We start from the raw sequence: 18,881 nt of genomic DNA on the forward strand, positions 1-18,881 counted from the left end.
CCGCCCAGGGTGATTAACAAAGCCATCCACATCAATCGGTGCAACTATTTTTAAAATAGGCGTGCCAACACCGTGGATAAGGAAAAACCCCTATTTTCTCTCAAAACTGACCGTTTAAAATTGAATTTTATGTCCAAGGATGATTAATGACTCAAATTAATGGCTTTTGCAGGAGAGAATCACTGAAAATGGTGGATTGGAAAGAACAGGAACATGAAGAAGTTGACACCCAGGCAATGAATGACCCAAAAATGCCTGGAGCTTTGAGGGCTTGCAAGATCCGCAAATTCTTTCTTACGCTAGGGATACGGGCCCAGCCCAAGTTGCTTCGATACCTGATTATTCTTTGGGACATTAATCGCGAGATTTTTGTCATTGGTGACCAGGAGTTGGAGTTGGAAACTTCATATATATACTTCATCACTAGACTATCCTGCAGAGGGGAGCCAGTGAACTTGTATGGGTCACGTCCGATTAGGGCAAGTATATCTTCCTTGCTTGCCGAACACTGCCCTGAGGCCCTCAAATCCAAGAGTGGAAGATAGAGATTACCAGTGTGCGGGATCTGACACTGAGGGTGTTCTTCTGTTGACTATCAACAGAGTGGCGAGGTCCCAGGAGAACATGAGACTAACAAGTCAAAGTTCCTTTATGCTATTGACTGCACAACTCATACGATCTTCAACTGGGCAGAGGCCATGAAGATGAACATCAAGCGCCAGTTTCCAAAGCCAAGGCGGGGAATCTGAAGCAATTTTGCTTCAGATCTGTACTTGTGACCTTCTTCCTGGAACGAGTACCATTGTTCCAGTATCAGCTGACTGAGGTAGATCCTCCTATGCCACGCGATCCAAGGATGGCCCACTGGAGCTATTTGATGCCCAGGATCACTAGGGGTCAGTATATGTCATACCGACTTGCATTATTTCATGGCTATGATGACAAAAATCGTCATGGAGGACTAGCATACAGCGAACTAATTTCTGTGGAGATCCAGACATGCCCTTACTAGATGGAGAGGACTTCGATGACGAAGGTAAAAAATCAAAATTTTAATTTTGAGATTTTTTAATTGTTTTGGTATATATGTGCTTATAACATTTCTCTTGTTAATGTAGACGTTGGACCAGAGCAGCCAACTGGGATGTCCCCGATAGCCAAGCATGTCCCCCGCCCTATCGATGTTGTCACCCCTTATCAGGAAGGGAGTGACAACGAGGAGGAGATCGCGAGGAACCTTGAGGGGTTAACTCGTGGTATCCCAGAGTATGCTCAGGTAGGAGACATTCCCCGTCAATACCAGAGACACATGTGGGAGTCTCAGATTGTATTTGCCGATTGTTGACTCGTGTTGCACAAGCCGTCTCGTGATACCATGATCTCCATGCTGATTAGTTCCTAGGTCTAGCACTTACATATTTTTTGAGGCCTACATGCCATGAATGTATGAGGCCTGCGAGCCGCCGATGTTATTTTAGACACACATATTATTTTTGGGGTTCTAATGTATCAAACATTCTCACCATATATATATGTATATATGTTGTATTTTCCTTTCTATTATGGTTTGTCTTATCTTTTACATGTTTTGTAAATGTCTATCCAACACGTAATTAGCTAATGCATCTGTTAATGTATTCATGCGTCTAGGAATATGATGATATGTAATATAATCAAAATGCCTTTCCAATAGACAAATACAGAGATACATTCTCAATATTTGAGGGTTCCTGATGGAATATTTCCTGTTGAGTTGAAGGACGACAAGCTGTGAATCCAGGTTGACAACCAATTCTCTGATGCCCAGAGCGATGGCTTCTGACAACAGTTCGATGACCGCACTGTATTCAGCAATGTTGTTGGTTGTGCGACCTAGGCAGATACCTTGAAGGTCAATCAACTCACCGTTAGGGTCATAAATAGCCCATGTCATGGATGATAGGTTCTGTACTACGGCAAGCACCATCAGTGAAACCAACGTGAGGAGTCGCAAACATCTGCAAAGCAAGAAAAGCATAGTAAACAAGAAAGTTGTTTGAAAACTATCACACAAAACCACGCTGTAAAAAAATGAATCACACACTAATGTACATAAGTAACCATGCAAGATGACCTAGGCATAGTACTTTTTGAGGTAAAGCCCATTTCGGGGCTTATCGAGAGGATTTCCTTCATAATCAATAAGCTCATAGGCTCCTTTCTGCAAAACGCATTTCACGATATAGGGCCCATGCCACATAGGTTTGAACTTGCCTACCCCTAGCTTATCGTTAGCTTGGTCGTATAATAAGACCAAATCACCCTTAGAGAATGCACGAGGGGAGACCGACTGATCGAAATGGGATTTGACCCATTTCTTTTGTGCTTTGATGACCAAGGTAGCGAGACGGCGAGTCTCATCCAGTCATTCTAAATATAAGAGGCATTCCTCTTGAGGTGACGTTTTGGGAGGAGTTCAACAACTAACTTGAGTGAAGGAATCTCGCATTTGATCGGCAATGTTGCTTCCAGACCATAGACCAACTGGAATGGTGTGAAACTAGTTGCGTCTTTGGTTGAGGTTTGGTAGGCCCACAGAGCTAAAAAGAGCATGAGATGCCAATTGGACTTGTGCATCCCAATAATACACTGAAGTATTGTGACCAAGACCTTGTTCACGGCTTCAAGTTGGCCGTTGGCTGAGGGTAATATGGGTTCGAGTCATCGTGGCGCAAGCCCAATGCAGATGTCAGCTCAGCCATCATGTAATCTCTGAAATGGGAGCCATGGTTTGTGATAATGGCTTGGGGTACGCTGAACCTGGAAATAACATGGTTGAAAAGGAATTGCGTCGTCGTCTTACCATCTGCAAAATATGTAGGCATCGCTTCGGCCCATTTGGTGAAAAAATCCACAACAACGATAATATAGCCATGCCCCCCGGCCGAACGACGGTTACATGTCATATAATCGATGCCCCATTTGGTAAAGGGACCAACAGTAATGACAGGGTGTAGGTGAGCGGGTGGGGCGCACACCTTGTATTGGTAAGTTTGGCATTCGTGGCACTTACGAACAACAAGAATGCAGTTCTTGAAGATAGACGGCCAGAAATAACCACCACGAAGGATTTTTTGAGTTGTAGCGTAATGAGACATATGACCACCACATGCCTCGAATTGGCAATCATTGAGAGCTCTTTCAGCTTCCTCGATCGTAAGGCATCGACGAAGAACTGAATCAACACCGACACAGTATAAAGTATCGCCAATAATACGGTAGGGTTGGGAATGATGCTGAATCCTTCGGCGATCATCCTTGGTCAACGCGGACCGAAATGTGGACATTTGGAGATACACGATGATATCACTGTACCATGGATCAAGGGTGCTAATTAGGAAAAGGGTCTCATCTGGAAGTTGTTCATCTGCACCAGTAGGGAGAGCCTTGGAGGGAAGGGAACAAATCAATTCGACGAAAACAAGTGACTTCTTAGATTTGGCTGTAGTGAAGACCAAATTGAATTCTTGCAGGATGACGATCCATTTACAATACTTGCCCCCCTGCAGCTGACAAGTTAGGATATAGGTCATAGGGTTGCATTCAGAAATCATTGTAGTCATACGTAAAAGGATATAGTGCCGAAAGCATTGAACAACCTGAACAGCAGCCAAAGCCAACTTCTCGACATGTGCATAACACGTTTCAATGTCAAGGAGATTTCGACTAAGGTAGTAGATTACATGTTTGCTACCTTCGTCGTCGTCTTGGACCAAGACCATAGCAATGGTGCTAGGGGCCGCGGCTAGGTAAAGGAAGTAATCTCGATAATAGTCCGGTAGGTGCAACAGAGGAGCATTGACAAGGATGGCCTGAGATCGTCAAAATATTTTTGGGCCACTTCGTCCCATACAAAGGGCGTTCCTTGTTTGAGCAACCGGTAAATCCTGTGGCTAGCCCAATAGTTGGGTATAAAATGATGGAGAAAGTTGGCCTTTCCTTGCAGGCTCTAGAGTTGGTGTAGTGAGGATGGAGGGGGTAAATTTACAATGGCCTCGACTTTTAGCGGATCCAGGTGAATATCGTCCTTGGAAACGATGAAGCTGAGGAGTCGTCCTGATTCCACGCAGAAAACACATTTGTGTGGATTTAACCGAATGTTATAGTGTCTGCAGCGTAGAAAAATCTGCCAAAGATGGTCTGGGTGATCTTGGCGCTTACGAGAATGAGCGAGAAGGTCATCCAAGTAAGGCTGGACAATGTTGCAAATATCATGAAACGCATAGGACATTGCCCATTGAAACGTGGCTCCAACATTTTTAAGGCTGAAAGGGAGCTTCTTGTACGCGAACGTACCCCATGGATAGATAAAGGTTGTCTTTTCTTGATCGGTCGGTGCAATATTAATCTGGTTATAACTAGAAAAACCGTCCATAAAGGAAAAGATCTCGCTCTCACACATTCATCAATGATTTGATCAATGAAGGGAGTAAGATAGTTGTCTTTAGGACAGGCACGATTAAGATCTCGATAATCCACGCAAACGCGGATCGTGCCTTGTTTTTTAGTCACCGGGACAATATTTGACACCCAATCTATAAGGGGGATGGGATAGATGAACCCAACCTTGAGAATCTTTTCAACTTCACCCTTAATAGCAACAGCCTTCTTAGGGTGCACTGGGCGAAGCCGTTGGCGAATGGGCTTTGCGTGTGGATACGTTGTTATTTCGTGCACTACAATGTTAGGATCAATGTCGGGCATTTCTTCGTAAGACCATGCAAACACATCATGGAATTCTTGAAATAGATGAGTATATGTCTTGATCTCATCTGGAGAATAAGATACCCCAATATGAACGTGTTCAATGATACCGGGTTTGATAGAAATGTAAATCGGCATTGTTTGGGTAATATTACCCAGATTTCCTTCTGACCATACTTCATGAGTAACAATCAGTGGTGGAAATGGAGAAGAGGACTCTTCAAAAGTGGTAGACATGACCGTCGGGCGAGGCAGGAACGAGGAGTGATGATGAGTATCGATCCATGGTGGTTCCTTGAGAGACATGATTTCCATGATACCTTCATCAGCAAGGAAGGTCTCGGCTAAGGGATCAGGTGATTCCAAAGTGCCAAGCCAAGGGGATTGAGAGTACGTATCGAAAGAGGTCTTCGACATATGAGAATCAAAGGATGCAGAGTTTGAAGCCAAAACAATTTCCACATAATTGACTTCAGCAGACTAAGCAGCATAACCTCGCCCCAAGTATCAACAAGATCTGGTGCAGGTATGACCCAGGGATCAGATTTGACCGAGATCATGTTGATAGAGGCAACATGAGGAGGTGGGAGTGGAAAAATTCCCATTAAGGCAGAATCTTTGAAGAGACTTGCCCCCACACTCTCATAGGGAGCACTAGAGTGCTTGATGTACAGAACATTGCCATCCAAGGAGGAAGAGGCAAAGAAAGACAGTTGGTCGACAGTGACAATCTTCCCTTGATGGGGAAAATGAATCACGCGAAATAAAGAGGAGGCCACGACATGCATGGCATGAGTCCAACTTCAGCCGAGTAGAAGATTATAATTGAGATTGGCGTCAACAATTTCTACTTCGACTTGCATTGTCTTGCCTTCGAGGGTGATGGAAAGGTTAGGTAAGACACCGAAGGGTCGCGAATCGCACCCATTGAAAGCTTCCAAAGTGTTCGGAGACTGGTTCAGTGTAGGGGAACCAATAGCATTCCAACATGCGGTTGACATGATGCAAGTGGAAGTACCTTCATTGATGACAGTTCAGTGGATGGTCTTCTCATTGATGATTACCTGAATAAGAAAGGCAATCTAATGAGGAAGTTGTGGAACATGGTTTTCTAGATCAAAAAATATCAAATTGGAATCGGTGGGATCGATGCCCCCAATAGCTGACAGTAAAGATTTCCGCTACGATGGGCAGCTTTGGAGTACCTCGAGAGCCAACATGGCTGACGGCGCCTGAGCCATATCCTCAACAATATTGTAGTGCTAAGCAGCTTGGGCGTTGGGATTATACGAGGATTTCCACAGTACACCTCGAGAGGGTGGCCGTATAGCGAAATCAAGGTTAGGGCACTCAATATGCAGAGGGCTAGAACTCGGGGTAGAAGAAGAAGGTGTAGCTTCTTTCTCTTTCCCAGCTGCCGAAGCTGGAGTTTGATAGTCTTTCGATTGGGTAGCCACATTAATAGGCATGCTCATCATGAACACTTGAGATCCGTAGGAAGCAGATTAGGGTTGGTCTACCATTTGGGTCTGCTGAGACGGAAATGGCTCTTTGAGGACAACAGGGGTCCCTTTGAGCAGGCGACTAACTTCAGATCGTCGAGGAAAATCCTTAGTGTAATGATCTTCCTCGCAAATGAGGCAGGGATACTTAGGTTTCCATTGCGAAGATTTGCCAGCAAACGATTTGGGAGGACCTTGTTTCGAGGCATCGGCTTTAGCTTTGCCTTTGCCTTTATTTTTCCCTTTTGAGGATTTGTCCGCTGCGGTAGACTGGATAGCATGGACCTCTAAGGTTTTACCAGGGCCAGGTGGATTCCGAGATGAACTATTAGGGATAGCATTCGAGACCGACTTCTGTTTGGAAGAAGTTTTAGCAGGGGTCTAGGATATTGAACCAATAACTCCATCGACGGGAGGAACAACTAGTGACTTTGATGTTGTGGGATTAGATGATGGCCGTGGAGCATTGGGTAATAACTCGTATAAAGTTCCAGACTGAGAGTAAACTAGATCCAAGTACTGGGCACGAGCGATGGCCTGCTCTTCAGTGATGCATCCACCCATAGCTATATCGCGAGCAATTGGGGCTACGAATGATTTGGTAAACCATTCAGTGAGCAACTGATCAACAATCTCGAATTTGATCAGGCGACGTCTACGTCTCCATTCATGGATGTGATTAGAGATGTGCGTCGCAGTATCTTGCTTAAGCGATGTGAGCAAATAGGTGCCAGTTTCATATCGAACCGACAGCTGAAAATGCATGAGGAAAGCCATGGCTAAAGAGTTAAAGTCATGGTAAGTACTTTGAGGTAGCTTGATGTACCATTTCACTGCAGCACTCGTGAGGGTTTGTTGGAAAAGATGAAGATGAATGGAATCGTCCACGTACGAGTTCAACGAGCACTAGAGGTGATATGTCATCACATGGGCCTGAGGATCTTCTTTAGCTTTTCCATCGAACTTTAGGTAATCACTTGGTATCTTGGACGACACCAGAGGCTAGTACAATGAATGAAGGATTGGATCATTCGTAAGGTGCGATACATTTGGCAACTCGAGTGTAGCCAAGAAAGGTAATTGAGTGTTAAAAGGCATGGGAGGTTGATAAGTGGGCCCATAGGGAGGAGCCCATCCCTGCTGGTAAGGATTTTGGCCCCACAGTGGGGGATTTTGGCCATATGGCATCTAAGGTTGCCCCCATTGCGGATTACCTTGACAATAGGGAGGATTTTGACCTTGAATACCTTGGAACTGTCCAGGCATAGGTTGTTGATAAGAAATGTATGGGTTAAAAGGCTGTTGAGCCTGTTGACCTTGGACATATGGATACGGGACCTGTTGTCCTTGAACATACGGTTGATGAACCTGTTGTCCCTGAACAAGAGGATTCTGGACCTGCAGTCCTTGGGCATAAGGTTGATACACTTGTTACCCTTGGACGTAGGGATTTTGTACCTGATTCCCTTGGCCGACAGGATTCTAAACCTATTGACCTAGGACATGAGGATTTTGGGCCTGCTGCTACAGGACTTGACCTTGACCCTGCCCCTACAAGGGTTGACCTTGTTGATATGTATACAAGGGTTGCTGCTGCCCTGGTTGGTTTTTCTGTTGCAAGGGTTGACCTTGTGGTTGCAAAATTTGTCCCTGGGGCTGCAGAGGTTGGCCTGCGAGGACATGGGTTGAGAGGTGTGCGGAGCATATTGCATCTATTGTTGCGTGACTTGCTGCAACTGTTGTAAGGATTGACCTTGCGGTTGTTGCAGTTGACCTTGCTGCGGGATAATTTTCCCTTGCTGTTGCGCGGAGAGCCCTTGCTGCAACAAAGGTTGCCCTTGCGGTAATAAAGGCTACCCTTGTTGTTGTAGAGGTTGTCCTTGTTGTTGCAAGGGTACTTGAACAGTGCCCGGGAAATTACCGAACTGAATCTGGCCATAGCCAGGCTGGATGTACTGCCCAGATTGGAGGGTGTAAGGTTGATTAACATTCCTTGAAAAGCATATGGAACGTAAGGATTTTTGTATTGGACTTGAGCCCCATAGGCCTGATGATACTAAACATTGCTCGATCTAGACGGATCAATGGGATTTTGAACCTGTTGGTACTGGACATTGCTTGATCCAGTAGGATCAGCAGGGTTATAAATAATACCAGAAGAAGGTTGGTTTATACCAAGCATGTGAGCTTGTGATCTGCTCACATTAGTGGCACCTGACACCATAGAAACATTCAGGTTTTGCCCCCCAGGCGATGGCAGAACCTGGCCACTAACTAGCGGGATGGAGGAACTAACAGAGACTATATTTGAAACTGTCGGTTGTGCCTGACGAGTAACTGGGATTGATGATACAAGAGTATTCGGAATGGTGGGTTGCACCAGGACTGAAGTAACAGCCTGTTGGGAAGTCGTGTTCGTAACGAATGGACCTGACGTAGGCTTAACGCCTGATGCCCATACAGGATTATGGTAAAGTGATGACACACTAGGTGTACCTAAAACCAACTATGCCAAAGACACATAGTTGGGTGGAAAACTGGCGGGAATACCTTTTGAAAAAGGGAAACCCTCAAGAGGAAATTGCAATTACAATTCTTCCCCCTTAGTAGTGTGTGGAGTAGAAACTTCGGACTCATCTAGAGATGTGATTGGAGCATCGCCTTTGGGTTCCATGTTTGAAAACAAACAACGACAATGGTCGAACGAGTATGAGGGGATAGTTCCAAAGGAACACCCGGCTAGTCGTACAGACTATAAGGACGTTGCGGTGATATCACAACAGGGTCAAACAGAGGGTTCAGAGGGTAGATAACCAGTCCAAGCTGACCGTCAGTGGTCAACGAGTTCTCTGGAGTTCGAATAGTGTTGTTCGGAGATTCCGAGCCAAGATCAACAGATGACCCAATATCGAAAGTAGGCGGAGGACGAGATGACAATGGTTGAACACTCAAAACAATTGTGAGTTCAACATTTTGGTCCCCAAGTGACTCTGGTAACTCAGAAAACGGCTCCTCAAACAATCTTTTAGATGGAGGAGAGGAAGAGGAATTGGGTGAACCAGATAGTTCAGCCACGATGACCTTGTCTTAGTCGACGGAATAAATAACTTCAAGGATTTAAAATGTTCTTTTAAGGAAACTTACAATTTGGTCTCAAAAAAGACTAACAGGGTGTTTTGGATCGTGGGCAATCAATTATTAAGGCGCATAAAAGATTGGTGCTCTTTCATTTTTTAAGAGTCGAGAAAGAAACAAAGATGACTCTATCGCTTTCGATTGGAAACGAGCTTGAAAGGACAAGTGCTCGAATGATATTTTAAGTTTAATGAGTCAAAAAGATCAAATGACTGCTCTAGATGATCTAGGTAAATAGGATTACCAGGCAACCGTGAATTGCAGAATACCTCCTGGCGAACCAAGAAGTACGAGCAGGCAATCTCCCCGAATGTTGTGTTTGGTGTATCATGTTTGCAAGGCGGCCGACTCGACTTCATAAGGATAAAAGGATTGCAGCCTAGTGGGGTCTCCCGTTATATACTCGACGGTACGGGGAGCACAAATCCATACTAGCATTGTCTAATGCCGAAGCTAACGACAGCTGCTAGGTTTAAAGACGCCAGAACACGTCTCTAGCCTAGACCTTCTAGATATGATCATTAATGTCAAATGCGCCTTAGGTTAATTGAATTCATTTTAAAGTTGATCTTGAGTTAAGTTTCAGTTTTCAGGTCTTAGCGATGCTACTCAAAAAACCTTAAATGCAACTAAATGAGACAAGACCCTTTCAATTCGATGAAATGCCTACACTAGAGAGGGTAGAAACTACTCAATCAAATGCAAACAATCAAGCAACTGAAAACGAAATGATCTTTCACTACCTTACTTTTTCAAAAAATAAACTAATGAAAAATGCATTCCAATTCCTAATTTCCTGACAAGCACTTATCTATTAGTCCTTTCAAAAACAAAAAATTATCTTCCTTTTTCAAATGCCGATGCAATTCTAGTCTTTTAAATGATGCAAATTATCATAACATAATGATGCAACAAGCTAGAATTTCATACTTTTTCATGAAACAACGAAACAAACTTTTTGCATACAATCTTTTAGTGAAAAAGTTCTCGAGACAATAAGCTCTCCAAGCAGATGAAAACATGAAAAGAGAAGTTCATTTAGATCAATGAAACACCGACTTTACCAAACACAAGACCAGCAATGTAATCCATGCCAGAAAAGAAACGTTTAGGCAAGTAAACGAAAACTTTTCAAACTTGTGCAAAAAGAGGTCAAAGTCGTAAAAAGGACCAAAACAAAATGCAAAGAGTAAGCACACCTACAACTCGACTTAGTGAGTTCACAAACTGCTGAATGGACGACCAACTAGATGCCCTAGTGTCGTTGGCCACTCAATGACTCAATCAATCAAGTAGAAAGATGATAAGCCAACAAGCAAACAAAACCAAATGAAAAGTAGCTTTCTAATCAAGGAGAAAACGGTCCAAAAGGCTTACGGGGTCAAAACCACAAGAGCAGAACACACTGGTCAAGATTGGGGTCAAGCCCTAATCTTCACTTACAGGCATCAGCGCGATTGCCTAACTGACAACAAGCGCCAGAGGCTGGTCGACGCGATTGTTTCTCAGCAACTCATGTTGGTCGGTGTGACTATCAGCGAATTAAGCATGCTGATCGAGGGAGCTAAGGAAAAATAAAATTAAAAATCGAAATAGGGACCAGATCTGCTACTATGAATTTTAGACTCAAACTAGTAAGCAGGAGAAAAGAAACAGAACCAAAGGGAAAATGTGGAACTAGAAAAGTTCTCACGAAATCATGAAATCCAAGACAAACAAAAGGATTGGGATCCCCAATGGAGTTGCCAATTTGTGGTGAAGTAAAATTATAAGTGTGGACACGAACGAATTCCTCTAGCCCAATAATGGGTCTAGCCACAATAGATACATTCTATGGAAGATTTCCTTAGGTTAGAATCAATCAAGAGGGCCTACCTCTTGGTTCGCTTATCTTGCTTGATGATGTCCTCGCTTGCTTGCTCCAGATATCTCTCACTTTCTTCTTCAAGCACCTGAAACAAGTAAACAACAACAAACAACAAACATGATAATAGACAAATTGCAATTCAACCTACTTAACAAGTCAAGAAACATTAAGCCATGAATATGTAATATTACAAAACATGTAGGAAATCAATCGATAGTTGCATATATTAATATCAAAGAGAGATTACAACCATTCATCTTGACGTTGCAGTCTTCCTCTGACAAGACAAGGTTCCCACACACTTCTACTAGCATTCCATGATGGCCTCAAGCAACAATAGTTTTAAGGCTCTTCCCTTTAGGCTTCACTCCAAACCAAATCACACTTCTCCCTCACACAACTAGATAGCTACAACTAGTAATAGCTTGCTTGTCTACTCCAAACCAAAATAGCATAAGCACACTAATATCAACACTCTAACTAACACTAACACTAGCTTGTGTTTGGGAAGAAGGAAGGTTTATATAGGAAAAATGGATGGGAGATGGATCCTCTTCCCATGGGAGAAGGTCTTATCCCTTGAGGTAGTGCCATCATTATAGGGGAAAGGAGCCCAAACTTTCATCCTCGACCCCATCCGGCCAAACCATTTACCAAACTTCCGTTACAAAGCTTCTAAAGCTAGAAGCTTCAGCTCTAATTTAAAAAAATTCCATAATATGACCGACGCAACTGGAACATAGCTCAATTTCTCCAGTCAGCGTGAGGAGTAGTGCTAATCTCTGCACATCGACGCAGGGGAGACAAAGGCCATTAGCACTGGTCTTGTAAACTAGCCAAAACATAAGTTTAAGGGGAAATGGTGCAAAAGGAAATTTATCTGCTCATTAAGAGGGACACAATGGGAGTTTCTTCATGAAGGCAAAGCATGCGGGGTTCACTGTAGAGGTCCTACAGGATCAAGGAACGGGAAGTACAGGGACAGTGACAAAATGTTGTGTAACAGTGACTCAACTCTTTTTGTATGATTCCTATCACTTGAAGGTTAGCTATCGAGGAGGGTCGTGGGGGTTGAGGGGTCTCACATCTTGTCTTGATGCTGTCTGGGGTTGTCCTTCGGGGTGTTAGGTTCCTTTCTTCCATATTGGTTGTGTTCCTAAGACCCCATGGAGCCTATTCTAGGTTAAGTGTCATTCTAGGGTCTAGTGGTGTGGGAATCCTAGTGTTCTAAGGGTTTATGTTGTATTATTGGCCCCTACCACCATCTCAGACAGTGTGGCAGATGCCTCTATTGTCCCTGGGTAGTGTTTTGGTCAACACCTTGACTATTAGGTGGCATTCCCATCATTTTGTTGTTTGGTGTCAGAAAGTTAGCGAGGAATTGTATGCCTTAGCCACTTCTGAATGCTTGGACCTAGCTGGGAAAGCATCCATGCAAATAGTTCATCGATTCATCCACCTCTTAGTTTTTGGCTATATTAATATGAGGTGATACTGTGTGGGAAGTGATTACCTTAGTCAGGGCTAAACATGGCTTAACTTTGGGTCTCTAAGTGTCATTGTCGATGTGCCATGACAGAGGGCAAGAGTCAAAAGAGAGGTCGCTTATTATTGAGAGTGGGATCACAAACGTCACAGTCACTTACATCATCTAATTGAATACTTTGTAGCAAGGTATTAGGAGCACACTTTGGCCCAAGTATAGGAGGAACAAACCAGGTTTGAGGGGGAATCCTCTTCTCACAGAACTTCCCTCTTAGATACAAAAGTCCTTACTGAGTGGGCCAATTGGATCTCTAATATAGGACAAACGAGGGGTAGATTTAATCAATACATGCAGATATTGTAGTTGTATTGGAAAATGAAATTCCTTATGGGGCAAACTCTTCTAGACCAACGTGATTCTAGGTTGGGCCTTCTTCAATCTTTGGATTACTTGGATGGGCATCTAATGGATTTTGATAATAGATTGGAGATGATTGAACATTATCTCGACATCCCCCTGCAGTAGGAAGTTCTTCGGCACATCCAAAATCCCCTATTATGGTGGTACGCTATGATTTAGACCCTTTAGATTGATTTTGGTATGGTTCTTGTTTATGACTATAATTCTGCAACTATTTTTGTTCAAGGCCACTTATGCTAGTATATTTTTATTAGTCTGGTTTCTGTAGTTACTGTTAGTTCTTAGTTGTCTATCCCATCTCTAAGGAGAGTATATTTCTTGTTGTGGTCTTGTCTTCCCTATAAGAGACCTGATTGACTTATTGTAATTCTTTATGTAATCCCTTGTTTTTGTAGATAATAGAATTCACCCCATAAAAACAGAAAAAAATTATATATGTTAATTTTACTAATAATAATATTATTATTAATACTAATGAGAAAAATAATAATATTATTATTACTATGTGCTTAACCTTAATGTGATTGTGATTACTTAAATGTTATTAATAACAATAATATTCATAATAATCTTAATGTTGTTAATAACATTAATAAGAATATTATTATAATATAAGGTAAAATAATTTCATGTAATACTATTATATCTCATTATTACATTGATATTATTAATTTCATTAATACTATTAAAGTTATTAGTAATGTATTGTCAATATACCATCATTAATCTTTTTGGCCACTATTAGTCTAGGATTGACCAATGGAACTTATAATGTTTAACAAAAGTAAATATTTATTTTTCAATATTATTTAAAAAACTAATTTTCAAACATTTGATTTTACCATAACTTGAAGGTCTTATTGTAACCTTTGCACAAGATAATGCTATGTGGATAATTATCTAACATATTTTATGCCATTATTTATGGATATGGTTGCAATATGCATGGATTATTTTAGATATTTGTGTAGTGATTTTTTATTCTTAAGCTTTGAAGGAAGTAAATAACATATTTACCATGAGTTACTTCTCACTATAATTTAATCAAATCTTTGCATAAAAAATGGATTGAAATAATATGTAAATTACTAGGAGTTACTTCTCACCATTATTTATGTTTTCTTCAGGACTTATGTAGCACTGTAAATGTGTAGACTTACTAGTGGTTACTAGCCACCAAAATTTATGCAAGTCCGTGTGAGCATGCAATTAATTTATCCACTTTATATCTTATTTCATTTGTTCCTTCCAAAGCACCAGTATAGTATTCCATTTTCTTATTAACAATTATTAACTTAGCTAACATAAATTAATGTAGATTATAAAATTTTATGCAATTTTTCCCATAACATAATTTTTAATGGAGTTGTCTTTAGTGCAACTTTTTGGACTTTCCGGTGCCCGAATTAGGTGGGAAAATTTGAGGTGAAATCTTGATTTGCCTTATTTAAACTCGTTTTTTGAGTGTATATATGGATTCAATACTGTGAAAAACCTCTAGGGCACTTCGATTGTGCAGGGGTTACCCATCAAACTGGTGATTTCAATAAATCTTGCTGAATTTTAGAGAAATCAAACTGGAAAACCTTCCAAAATATCTTGCCGAATTTTTAACTTGAATGGTTTAGTATTAATAACGTTATTAGTATTATTAATATTATGTTATTAATACTATAATTTATATTAAAATTATATATATATATATATATATATATATATATATATATATATATATATATATATATATATATAAGTCTTTGATTAATAAAAAAATCATTTACATCTAGAGCTTTTCCTAGGTCTGCTAAAAGGGAAACCAAACCAAGAGTAGAAGAAAAGTTTTCATCTCCAAGAAAAGTACCATAAACTACCAAACTAACTATGAGCTTGATGAAAATACAAAAAGCCTAATAACTGAGACTATACAAGACATCCTTCACTATTGTTCCTAATCATGAAGGCAACATGTTGCCAAGCAATAGCCAAAAGAAAAATAGCAAGCATTAGACCTTCAACCTTTTAGATTTTGAGACACCTCAATCAATGGAAGGATTGGGAGGATTCTATTTTTCCATTAGAATCTACCAAATCCTTGTTTGTCAAATCTCTAAATTCCTTAAGCCATTAAGATTTTGACAACGCTTCCATGCTTGAGGAAATGCTGATGGAGGAGTTCTTGCAACCCAGATTAGCTAATTGATCACCAACTTTGTTTCCTGCTCCTTTTATATGCATAGGGATTATGATTGAGATACCTTGAAGAAGCCTATTGGATCTGGAGATGAGGGATTCTAGATGCCAAATATGAGAGAGTTTTTCTGAGTTAGAACAATTCAAAAGTTTCTTGAGGATATTTATGACAATCCTCGAATCACCCTAAACAATCAGTTTGTGGAAACCTTTTTCCAAAGCATATTGCTGACCTGCTTATAGGGAAAAAAGCTCTGCATCATTGTTTGTACTAACCCTGATAGAGCCTATTGTAATGTATGTTGGGAGGCCATGATGATTGCAGAAGACTCCTCCAAAACCTGCATTGCCTAGATTTGTCTTTGAGCCACTGTTGAAGTTAAATTTAAGGAAGCCCAAAGGAGGAGAGGACCAAAAAGATTGAGCGAATGGGACAAGGTGGGTAGTAGGATTCACAAATGAAGAGGAGGGAGGTGAGATGGAGAGGGCCTCGAGAATGGAAGACTCGGGTAGGGAAGTCGGCCAAATGATTGGCCCCCCATGAGATGGCAATAACGGATTCACAAATGTTTTTGAGGATTACTTTCCAGATAATTGCTTCACTTCTTGATGATCCCCTGAATATTCTATAGTTCCTTCCTTCCAGATTGTCCATTAGACAAATCTCGAAAGGAGTATCTAAGGATTGTTGAGAACAAGACTTTGAAAGGGAATGCCAAGTAGTGATGAGATCCACAACATCAGCTTGAGAATTGTGATATGTTTACTTGAAGGTGATTGTTGCTTTCCTCCAAAAGTGCTCCGTAAAGGGGTAGTCATTAAAAATGTGATTTGGATGGTCCTTTGAAACCCCTTTTTCTAATTTTCTCCCAGGTTAGAGGGTGCTTCCTGGCCAAAAGCCAAAGGAAGGAGGTTACCTTGGGCCATAGACCTCACTGCCAGATGTGAGTCCATATCTCGTCTTTGGGGAAGTTTTCTAGATCTCCCATAAGATTATAATCCTCTTTAATAGTAAATTTACATGAGGACTTGAAACCCCATTGAAGGATGTCGACACCATCCTGGATATGAATTTTCCTTTCCTATAGTTCATTTTGGAGAATTTCCCAATCCTCCTCCCAAATGGGGAAGCCCTAATCCTCCAGATATTTCCAAGTATGCCAATGACCTTCACTTGGTTGATCTTTCCAATATTGTGCCACTTGTATGTAGCTCTGGGCTTCCAATGTAGTAGAAATTTATGATAGAATCTCTTGAGAAGAGAGCTTTGGAAGTTGCTGCCATGAATCAAACCAAAATTTGGTCAAGCCTCCATTACGAATTTCCCAAAAATAGTTATTTTGAATGATTTCCTTATTGTTGTCAGCCAAATTCCATGTGGAAGAGCCTCATGTGAGGTTGTGTCTGTGCATCTTGGAGTCTATACTAAGTCCTTGACTGTATTTTTTGTCCCATATTAATTTCCAAAGATATTGACCCCCTTGAAGTCAATGCCACCAGAGTTTGGCCCCCATGACTCTGTTAAGCATCTCTCGATCCTTTAGTCATAATCCTCCTCTTGATTTGGTAAGACAGAGCGAACTCCAAGCCACAACCACCCACTTATGTTCCCGAGCCGTTCCTCCCTAAAGAAAAGAGCGCATTAGGTTACGCAATGAACACATGACGCCTTTTGGTGTAGCTAGGACCAAAATTCTATAAATTGGGAGTGATTGAAGCACCAATTTGAGAACTAATCTTCCTGGAAAATTTAAGGCCTTAAAGGTCCAATTGTTTAGTTTGGTGAGAATTATATCCAAAAGATCTCTCTAGTGAATAGTTTTCAACGAATTCTCTACTAGTGGGGCACCCGGATAAATGATCGAGAGAGAGGCTTGAGATAAACCTAAGAGATGGGCAAGATGGGCTTAAATGCTAGGATGTGTATCGAAGAAGAAATCTTGCGACTTGTTGGGTTAAATTTCAGTACCAGAGGCTAACATGAAGTCATCCAGAATGCGCTTGAAGGCCAAGGCTTCTTGAACCGAGGGATCGTCCATCAACATGGTGCCATCCGGAAATTGGTGGTGAGTTATGGGTGCCAACCAAGTGTTGAGACGAATGCCCCAGATCTCACCATTAAGCATAGAATGTCTAAGATAACACCCGTGACCTTCAATAGCCATGACAAAAAGAAAAGGGGAGAGTGGGTCTCCTTGGCAAATACCTCGAGAGGCACTAAAGGTGGAGGAAGGGGAACCATTAATAAGGATAGAGAAGAAAGGGGAGGAAAATAAGGAAGCTACCCATTTAGCCCAATCATTAGAGAGACCAAAGGCTTTCAAAATTTCGAAAAGATAATCCGAACACAATTTATCAAATGCTTTTGACAAATCTTATTTGATTACCATACTTGATTTTGTGAACTTTTTCATAGTGTGTATAAGCTCATGCGCTACTATGATCTTGTCCAGGTTTGCTGACCCTCAACATATCCTGACTGCTCCTTAGAGATGAGCAAAGAAAACAAGGGTTTGAGTCTATTGACTGTGATCTTCGAAAGGATTTTGTACACCACGTTACAGAGTGTGATAGGTCTAAAGTTACTTGGATCTGTTGCTTGTGTCTATTTAGGTGCAAGAGTGAGGAAAATGGCGTTTAGAGCAGGGATGATAAAGCGTTTTCTTTGCAATTCCTCTATTAAAGCTAATATCTCCTCTCGCAAGAATGCCCAACTTGCTTCGAAAAAATCTGAGGTGAAAGCATCCGGTCCAAGAGCCTTATTTTTTGGGAGGCTTATCATTGCTTCCTTAACTTCCTGCAAAGCAATTTCCTTCATCAATGTCGTGTTTTGGTCTTTAGTGACCAATCTTAGACTGTAGGCGATTATTTTCCCCATGACTTGTAATATGTTAGAGTTAGACTTTTTAAGGAGATCACTATAAAATGAAATAAGTTCTTTTTCAATATCCCTATAATCAAAAGCCATTGCCCATTCTGTGCCATAAGTGAAAATATATAGTTATGATGCTTGTGTTTCAACATTAATTTGTAGAAAAACGAAATGTTCTTCTCCCCTTCCCACAATCATGAGATCTTAAGTTTTTACATCCATAAAGTCTACTCCTACTTCCATCTTTCATTAATATCATAATTTAAACTTAATATTAAAACTATAATTTAATAGTAATACTAGCACAATCAATAAAATAATTTAATACTATTACATATATTAGGTACCATAAACATTAAAAAAATACTAATATTATTTTACCCTCATATAAATATTTATCATGTATGAATTTTGTCTCAACATAATACCTTCATGTTATATTATTTTCTAAAATAAAATGAAAACCTAACCTAACTAGAGTATTATTTAACTTTTTAAAATTCAAATGATTTGTCTAGATTAATTGAAAATACAGCCTTTAAACCCCAAAAAATAATTCTTCTTTTTCAAGTACGATATATGAATGGCAATTAAAGGTGGAAAAAGCACTAGTCTCCGTTCATTTTTTTATTTGCAGCCGGGATAACTTGTCAGACCAGAGTCTAC

The 18,881-nt window shown here is 40.9% G+C and overlaps 1 pseudogene; it reads right to left on the reverse strand.

The window, feature by feature from the left end:
- LOC149267223 (kinesin-like protein KIN-14F) overlaps positions 1-18,881 on the reverse strand; it is a 299,154-nt pseudogene that overhangs the window by 111,810 nt on the left and 168,463 nt on the right.

Source organism: Pinus tabuliformis, chromosome 6, assembly GCF_031772625.1.
Source record: "Pinus tabuliformis cultivar Carrire ecotype Pingquan chromosome 6, CPIR1, whole genome shotgun sequence".
In the NCBI taxonomy this organism is placed as follows: domain Eukaryota; kingdom Viridiplantae; phylum Streptophyta; class Pinopsida; order Pinales; family Pinaceae; genus Pinus; species Pinus tabuliformis.